The sequence below is a fragment of the Penaeus monodon genome, chromosome 13, assembly GCF_015228065.2.
Source record: "Penaeus monodon isolate SGIC_2016 chromosome 13, NSTDA_Pmon_1, whole genome shotgun sequence".
Taxonomy (NCBI): Eukaryota; Metazoa; Arthropoda; class Malacostraca; order Decapoda; family Penaeidae; genus Penaeus; species Penaeus monodon.
The window spans coordinates 51644338-51653958 of NC_051398.1; positions in this window are offsets into that span (position 1 = coordinate 51644338).

Here is a 9621-nt window from a genome sequence, read left to right on the forward strand (position 1 = left end):
TTACCCTTTTTCTTTATTTTCCTTTCACTCTGTCTTTTTATTCTTCGAATTTTTGGTAACTTTATCCTTCGTTCTTTCTTTCTCTTCTCTTCTCTTTTCCTCTCTTCTCTTCTCTTCTCTTCTCTCTCTCTCTCTCTCTCTCTCTCTCTCTCTCTCTCCTTTTCTCTCTTCCCTTCCTCTCTTCTAAGTCGCCTGTCTCTCCTTTTTAATCTTTCTCTCCCTCCTCCATTTTTATAATTTTCTTTCCTCTCCTTCTTCCTTCCTCCCTTTCTCCATTCCCTCTCCCCTCTTTCCTTCCTCTCTCTCTCCTCTGACCTCGTTCGCTCTCCCCTTCCTATCTTCGTTTTCCCTTCCTCCTCTCTTTTATCGACCTCTCCCCTCCTCCCTCCATCTGAAATATCCAAACTACCTCAGGGCAAGCGGGGGAGGAGGAGGAGCGACTAACGACAACAAAGAAATTAACAACAACAAAATCAACAACAAAAACAACAACAACGAAATTAACAACAAAAACAACAACACAATAAAATCAACTTCGATACGAAAAATGACTTTTGACAACAACAACAAACAACAACAACAATCATAAAACGAAAAATTGGCATTTGATATCGAAAACAACAACAAAAGGAAAAAATCAAGAAGAAAACTACAATAAAACCAAGAACAAAAAAACAACAAAATCAAAAAACAACAAAACGAAAAATCAAGAAGTGAACAATAACAAAATCAATTAGAAAACAAAACAAAACAAGACAAAACAAAACAAAATCAACTATAAAACAAACAAACAAACAAAAAAAACATACCTTAGCAACACCACCACCAACAACAACAGAAAAAACAAAACACAAAAACGTAAATCAAAAACAAAAAAATAAAAACAATATATTACACAAAACCCCCACAGTGTCGCTCCGGCCCTTGCAACGTGTGCAACAGCATCGCCTAGCTTGTTATGCAGATAGGAAGAGCAAGATACAGTGCAACCGACGCATACGTAATAAGAACAAGCGAATGGGAATAAACCAAGAAATTATACGGAAAAAGGTGGGTTTTAAATGCGTCGAGATAATTGAAGGTAAGATGGAATGAGATTAAATTGAGAAATAAAAAGAGGATAATAAATAAAATGAATAAATAAAAAAGAATGATAAAAGGTGGAATAATATTAATGATTCCGTCCTTTTGGTATAAATCTTGATTTAAAAAAACTTAATTAATTAATTAATTAATAAAAATAAGACAAAAACAACAATGGAAACAAACAAACCCTCCTCTTCCCAAGCGTCACAACAAACAAACAAATAAACACAAACAAACAAACAAACAACAAACAAACAGAAAACCTCCTCTTACCACCCACGAGTTAAAAAAATAATAATAATAATAATAAAAATAAAAATATTCTAAATATCTATACCAAGAGCCGAGACTCCTCACCCGATCGCCTTCAGTTTTTAACGAGTCGGAAAAAAAACAGGAAAAAATACAAAAAAAAAAGACAAAAAAAATCACGAAAAAAGGAAAAAAAAAAGAAGACATAAAAAAAAAAGGAAAAAAGAAAATAAAAACAAACAAACAAATCAATAAACAACAAGAACAAACCTCGCTCTCACCTTGGCATCCCTTTTGGGGCGGCCCGGGGGGGCGCCCCTTTTGGCACCGGCCGCGGGGGGTTTTCCCGGTGGGGGGTGGGGGCCCCGGGCGGTGGCCCGGGGGGGCGGCCCCCGGGGTTTTGCCCCACCCGCTTCTTTCTTTCCCCCCCTTTCTTCTTTTCTTTTCCCCTCCGGTTTCCCCTTTCTTGCCCCCCCTTTTTTCCCTTTTCCCCTCCCCCGGGGTTTTTTATTTTTTTTTTTTCCTCCGGTGTTTTTTCTTTTCTTTTTTGCCCCTTTTTTTCCCCCTGGGCGGCCTGGGTTTTCTTTTTTGTTCCCCTGGGGGCGGGTCTGTTTTTGTTGTTTTCCGGCCCCCGGGGGGGGTTCTTTGGGGGGGTTTCCCTGGGCCGGCCCGCGTTTGCGTTTCCTGGGCCGGGCGTCTGCCTTTGCTTGCGTTTGGGGCCGGTTTTCTGCTTTGTTGCCGTTTTTGGGGGGGCCGTTGTTTTGTTTGGGTTTGGGGCCGGCCTCTCGTTTTTGGGGTTGCGTTTTGGGCCGGGTCGTTTTTGTTTGCTTGCCGGGGGCTGTCGTCTTTTGGGTTGGGGCCGGCTTTGCTTTGTTTGGGGCCGGGCCCCGGTGTCCCTTTTGCTTGCGTTGGGCCCGGTTTTTGTTTTGTTTGCGGGGCCGGCGTCGCTTGCTTGCCGCGGGGCCCGGGGCGCTTGTTTCCGTTGGGGGGCCCGCTGTTTTGTGCCGGCGGGCGGCGTTGTTTTGGCTGCTGGGCCGGCCTGCGTTTGCTCCGCTGGGCCGGCCTTCGTTTTTGCTGCGTTTGGGCCGGCCCCCGGCCTTTTTGCCCGTCCTGCTTGGCGGGGAAGAGGGGAGAGAGGAGTTTTGTGGAGGGGGGGCAATTTTTTGGGGGTTTTTTCCCCTCCCCCCCTTTTCCCCCCCTTTTTTCCCCTTTCCCCCCGCTTCCTCTCTCTCTTCCCTTCTTTTTTTATTAAAAACCATCCCCGGTCCCTTCCCTCATTCCCCAATTTTTTCTCCACACCCCCCCCCCCTCCCCTACACTTTTCCCCTAAACCCAATTTTCCCCCTCCCCCTCCCCCCCCCCCCCCCTCCCCCCTCCAGTTGAAGCTCCAACACCCACAAACATGAAAAAGAAATTCCTCTTGAATGAGAAAATTTCCCTGATCTGCTCGACCCGGTTTCCCTCAGCACCTTTTTGCTTTTTTTCCCCCGGGTTTTGTTCTTTTTTGGGGGTTTTTTCCCTCTTTCTTTTTCCTTGCCTTTTTTCCCTTTTTTTTTCTTTTTTTCCCTCGTTTCTTAATTTATCTCTTGTTTTTTTTTTTTTTTTTTTTTTTTTGTTTTTTTTTTCTTTTCTCTTTTTTTCCTCTTTCTCTCTCTGTTTTCCACTCGGTCTGTCTTTTTATCCTCTCTTTTCTAACCCCCACCCCTTTTCACCATTATGGGGTCTCTCCTCTCTTCTCCTCTCTTCTCTCTCTCTCTCTCTCTCTCTCTCTTCTTCTTCTCTCTCTCTCTCTTCTTCTTTTGAATTTATCTTTACTCCTTCCTCGTTACCTTTTGTTTTTCTCATTATCTTCTCTTCATCCACCCCTCCATATCTTTTTCTCTTTCCCCCCTCCTTTTTTTCTTACTTTTCCACCCCCTTTTCCCTTTTTTTAATCCTTCTACCTTTCCTACATTTCCCCCTCCTCCCCTCTCTCCCCCACCCCTTTCCCATGCTTTTTTCCATCTTCCATACCACTTTTCCTTTTCTTTCTCTTTCCCCTCCCCCTTTTTCCCCTCCAATCCTCCCCCCTCTTTCTCTCCTCCCCTTTTCCCTCTCCCCAATCCTCCCCCCCCTCTTTTTCCTCCCCTCCTCCTTCTTCCTCCTCCTTCCCCCCCCTCCCCTTTGCCCCCCACCCCTAGCAGGGAGGAGGCCCCGCCCATCGCAGGTCACCTCAGGCCAAAGGGACCGCCCTCTCGCCACAGCGCCCCGCCCCCTTTCTCGCGTGGGAGGAGCCACCCTTGGTAGGATTGGAGTCATGTGTCTTGAGCCTTGTGACGATTCCGTGAAAAAAGGTCATCAGACTTTTTATTTTTATTTTTTTTCGGGAAAAATAAAGGGAAGACACGATATATTTTTCGGCCCTTTTTCGGGGGGTTTTTGGGACCGTTTATGTCTGAGGTGTTTTCTTGACAAAATTACTTTGAAATTCTGCGGAACAGTACCTTGAAATATGATTTGAAATATCAAGAAAAAAATTAATAACATTAAAATATATATAAATATATTATTTAATATATAAATATATATAATATTAAATATATATATTTTGTGTGTGTGGGTTGTGTGTGTGTGGGTGGTGTGTTTTTTGGGGGGTGTGTGTGTGTGGTGTGTGTGTGTGGTGTAATTAAAATATATTATAAAATAATATATATATATATATATATATAAATAATAATATATTATATAAAAATTTTTATAATATAAATATAAATACACACATACGCACACATGTATGTAGTAGTATGAGATGTATGTATGTATGTATGTATGTAGTAGAGTATGTATGATGGATGTATTTTTAGTAGTATATTAAAAATTTATTTATATATTATATATAATATATAAATTTATTAATTTAATATATAAAAACGTTGATGTATTGTATAAAAATAATATATAATATATATATATATTATAATATATATATATATAATAATATATTAAAATTTTTGAAAGGACCCTTTGAGAGAAAGTTCAAAAAACATTTTTGGGAAAAAAATGCCTTAAGATTCCCCGAAATAATTCCTCAAATGAATTTCTTGATAAAAAAAAATCAATTGAAAATAAAAAATCTTTGTGATTCCTAAAAGAAAAAATAAACATTTTTTTTAAAAAAAAAATTCCGAGTTTATCTCACGAAAATTTCCCTTTAAAAAATTAAATAAATAAAACTTTTTTTTAAAAATTTTTTGCAGCAAACCTTATTCCCCCGAAAAAAATGCCTGAAAACCCTTTAAAATAAACCCTTAGACTTTTAAAATTAAAAGAAGGAATGCATGAAATTATTTGAAGTTCGAGGAGCAGCTGAGAGAAGAGAGAGAGAGGAGAGAGAGAGAGAGAGGAGGAGAGAGAGGAGAGAGAGAGAGAGGGGAAAAAAGGAGAGAGAGAGAGAGGAAGAGAGGGGGAGAGAGAGAGAGGGAGAGAGAGGAGAGGGGAAAGGAGAAGAGAGGGGAGAGAGAAAGAGAGAGAAGAGGAGAGAGAGGAAAAAGAGAGAGAGAGGAGAGGGAGAGAGAGGAGAGAGAGAGGGAGGGGGAGAGGAAGAGAGAGAGGGGGAAAGGAGAGAGAAAGAGAGGGGGAGAGAAAGAGAGAGAAAAGAGAAGAGAGAGAGGGGGGGAGGAGAGGGGGGAAAGGGGGAGAGAGAGAGAAGAGGAGAGGGGAGAGAGAGAGAGAGAAAAGAGAGGGAAGGGGAGAGAGAAAGAGACGAGAAAGAGAGAGAGAGAGAGAGGAAGAGAGAGGAGAGAAGAAGAGAGAGAGAGAGAGAGAGAGAGGGGAGAGAGAGAGAGAGAAGGAGGGGGAGGGGAGAGAGAGAAGGGGGAGAGAGGAGGAGAGAGGAGAGAGAGAGAGGAGAGGAGAGAGGGGGGGGGGGGGGGGGGAAGGGGGGGGGCCCAGGAGAAAGGAGAGAGGGAAAAGAAAAAGAGAGAGAGGAGAGGGGGGGAGAGGGGAAAGAAGAGAGAGAGAGAGAGAGACGGGGAGGGAGGAGGAGAGGGAGACGAGGAAGAGAGGGGGGAGGAGGAGGGAGGGGGAGGAGGGAGGGGGGGGGGGGGGGAGGGAGAGAGAGAGAGGAGAGGGGGGAGAGAGAGAGAGAGAGAAGAGAGAGAGAGAGGAGAGAGAGGGAGAGAGAAGGGGGGGAGGAAAAGGGAGGGAGAAAAAAGGAGGGAGGGAGAGAAGAGGGGAGAGAGAGAAAAGAGAGAGAGGAGAGGGGGAAAAAGGGGGAAGCGGGGAAGCAGAGAAGAGAGAGAAGGGGAGGGGAAGAGAAGAGAAGGGGGGGAGGGGGGAAGGGGGGGAGGGACGGGAGGGGGGGGCAGGGGGGGGAAAGGGGGGGGTGGGGGGGGGGGGGAAAAACAAACCCCGGGGGGAAATTTTAAAGGGGGGGGGGGAAAGGGGGGGAAAATTAAAGGGAATTTTGGGGGGGGGGGGGGGGGGGGGGGGAAAAATTTGGGGGGATAAAAAAAAAAAAAAAATTTTAAAAAAAAAAAAAAAAGGGGAAAAAGGGGGGGGGGGGAAAAAAAAAAAAAAAAAAAGTCCCCCCCTCTTCTTCTCCTTTCCCCCCTCCTTTTTTTTTTTTTTGTTTCTTTTTTTTCCCAAATTTTTTTCCAAAATTTTTTTCTTTTTTTTTCTTTTTTTCTTTTTATTTTTCTTTTTTTGGGATTTATTTTTTTTTTCCCCCCCCCCCCCTTTTTTTTTTTTTTTTTCCCCCCCCCCCCCCCCCCCCCCCCCCCCCCCCCCCCCCCCCCCCCCCCTCCCTTCTTCTCCTCTTCCCTTTTTTTTTTCCCTCTTTTTCTCCCCTTCCCTTCCTTTTTTTCCCCCCTCCCCCCTCCTCTTCCTCCCTCCCCTTCTTCCCCCTCTCTTTTTTCCCCTCTCTCTATCTTCCCTCCCTCCCCTCCCCTCCCCTCCCTCCCCCCCTTCTCCCTTTCTTTTTTCCCTCTTCCTCCTTCCCCCCTTTTCCTTCCCCCTCTTCTCTTTCCTCCACTCCTCACCTTTTTTCCCCTTTTTTTTTCCCTTCCCCCCCCCCTTCTCCTTTTATTTTTCCTATCTTTTTTCCCATTCCCCCCTTTCCCCCTCTCCCTCCCCCTCCTAGCAATAAATTCAGACATACATATTTACTATAAATTAAAAATAAGGATGCCAATAACAATTTGACTCAAAAAACATTAACGAAAGAACAGCAATATTAATGATATTCAAAAACCCAATCTGATGTAAAAACCAGCATGCAAGAAAAAAGTGTTCGTGCAAGACTAATCACAAATGAACATCGAAACATGATAATGGTGATAGTAATTATCAACACGACGTGAGTAACAATATTACGTTTTCAACAATTCAAAAAACAAAACACAGCCACGAGATCGTACAAAGAGGCACAAAAGGGTATTATATCTTGTTGCAACATTATACTAGGGTATATTTCTATTTCCGTAATTTGCCATGTTCAATTACATCCCGACTTTGATATCAAAGAAATTGTTCAAAATGAAAAAGATAATAAACGGTGAGAGATGTAATAATAATCCAGTATATTAAGATAGGGAGGGAGGGATGGGGGAAGGAAGGGAGAGAAGGAGGGAGGGAGGGAGGGAGGGACTGGGGGAGAAGGGAGAGATTGGAGGAGGAGGGAAGGAGGGAGGAAGGGAGAGAGGGATTGGGGGAAAAGGGAGAGGAGGGAGGAGGGATGGAGGGAGGGAGGGAAGAAAGGAGGAAGGGAGGAAGGAAGGGAGGCACGGAAAGAGAGAGAGAGAGAGAGAGAGAGAGAGAGAGAGAGAGAGAGAGAGAGAGAGAGAGAGAGAGAGAGAGGAGAGAGAGAGAGAGAGAGAGAGAGAGAGAGAGAGAGAGAGAGAGAGAGAGAGAGAGACAGACAGACAGACAAACAGAAAGAAGCAGACAGACACAAAAGGATTACTTTGTCTCTTTTACAACGAACATAATTTTCTCTTAACGAAGCCAAGTTCAATATTTGTAACGTAGCGTAGGATGCTAATGAGGTCTAGGGGCGGAGCCAAAGAATGACGTCACAAAAAGAGGGTCAGAATATTCCAAGGAAGAAGGAGAAGGGGAACAGAACGAAGAAAATGGAGGAGGTAGAGGGAGAAGAAGAAGACGAAGAAAAAGAGGAGGAAGAAGTGAGGGAGGAAGAAGAAGAAGAGGAGGAGGAGAAGGAGGAGGAGGAGGAGGAGGAGGAGGAGGAGGAGGAGGAGGGAGGAGGAGGGGGAGGAGGGGAGGAGGAGGGGGAAGGGGGAAGCAAAATTATGATTAGAAGAAGAAGAAAAAGAAGCAAAGGAAGAGAAAGGGAGAAAAGGAAAAGATAACGATGATAATGAAGAATAAGAAGAGAAGAAGGAAAAGAGAGAAAACGAAAAGTGAGGAGGGGAAACACGACGACGAAGAGGAGAATGAGAAAAGAAGAAGAAGAAGAAGAAGAAGAAGAAGAAGGAGAGGATGATGATGACGACGAAGCAAAGAGAGAAAAAGGGCAGAGATCGGTCCAACAAAAAAACCCCAAAAAATTTTATTTTTTTCCATAAGTCCTTTTATCAATAGGAAAATTTTGATGTTTGTCAAAATACAAAAATTTCTAGAATTTCAGAGCACGAACAGGGAAAAAAAAAAAAAAAAAAAAGAAAAAAAAGAAAAAGAAAAAAAAAAAAAAAAAAAAAAAAAAAAAAAAAAAAAAAAAAAAATTATAATTATATATATATATATATTAATAATAAATATGTATATATATAAAAATATATATATATATGTATATATATATATATAATATATTAAAATTAAAATTAGGGGGGCCGCGGGGGCCGAATGGTTAGAGCGTCGGATCAAGACTGTCACGACGGCAATGAATTTGGGGGTTCAAGTCCCCGCCCGCTCTTTGTTCCCTTTGGGCAAGGAACTCCCCTTTGTTTCCCTACCTAGCCAGGGGTGGCCAAGCCCCCCAAGTCGTGCGGCCCCAACCCCGTAAAAATAGAGGGGGAATGTTTCCCCTAAAAGGTCCCCACCGGCACTCCCCGTGGAAAGGAAGGGGGGGACCCTCCCAAATATACCCCAAAGCATCAAACATAAAAACTACAATAAGATCAGCGTGACCACGGCGGCTAGACTAAAATACCGTTAAAAGTATATATATATATAAATTATATATAAATTATATTTATATATATATAATATATATATAATATTATTTATATATATAATTTTTGTATATGTATATGTATATTATATAATAAAATTATATATATATTATATTTATATATAATATAAATATATATAAAATTTAAATACTGTAAATTGTTTAAAAAAAAATCCATAAAAAGTTGATTTTGGGCAAGTACAAAAATTTGGGTTTTCTCAACTTCAAATACACACGCGTCATGTACATCCCTTTACAGTAAAAAACACACGCCCCACGTATATGCACACACAGACACACAACCCCAAAAACACTCTCTCTCTCTCTTCTCTCTTTTCCTCTCTCTCTCTCTCTCCTCTCTCTCTCTCTCTTTTCTCTCTCTTCTTCTCTTCGCTTTCTCTCTCCTTCCTCTGTCACAACACACCACACACACCACCCACACACAGACACACACCCACACACGCTACACACACACACAAACACCACCCACACACATACAATACGCCGCACACGCAAGCACCACGAAGCACACACACAAAACCCCATTTTAAAAGATCTGACTCGATCGTATCTAAAAAAAATCCAGATGAGGAGGAGGGGCCGAGGGGAGGAGGGGAGGGGAGGGGAGGAGGTTGGAAGGGGAGGGGGAGGGGGAGGGGAGGGGAGGAGGTAGGAAGGGGAGGGGGGGGGGAGGGGGAGGCCATAGAGAAGGGGGGGGAAAGGGGGGGGGAGCAGAAGGGGGGGAGTGAGAAGGGGGAGGGGAAGAAGGGGAAAAGGGGGGGAGGGGGAAGGGGAGGGGATAAGAAAGAGAGAGAAAGAGGAGGGAGAAGCCCTCAGAATGGAAGAGAGGGGAAGAGAGAGGAGGAATACGCGACAGAAGGGAGGGGAAGGGGGAGGGGAAGGGAGAGGGGAAAGGGGAGGGGAACGGAGAGGGGAAGGGGGAGGGGAAGGAAGAGGGGGAAGGGGGGGGGGGAGGGAGAGGGAGAGGATACGACAGAGGGAAGGGGGGAAGAGAAGCGGAGGCGAAGAGGGGGAAGGGAAAAGGGGAAGGGGGGAAGGGAAGTGAGAAGAAGGGGAAGGGAGAAGGGGAAGGGGAGAAGAAGGGGGAAGGGGGG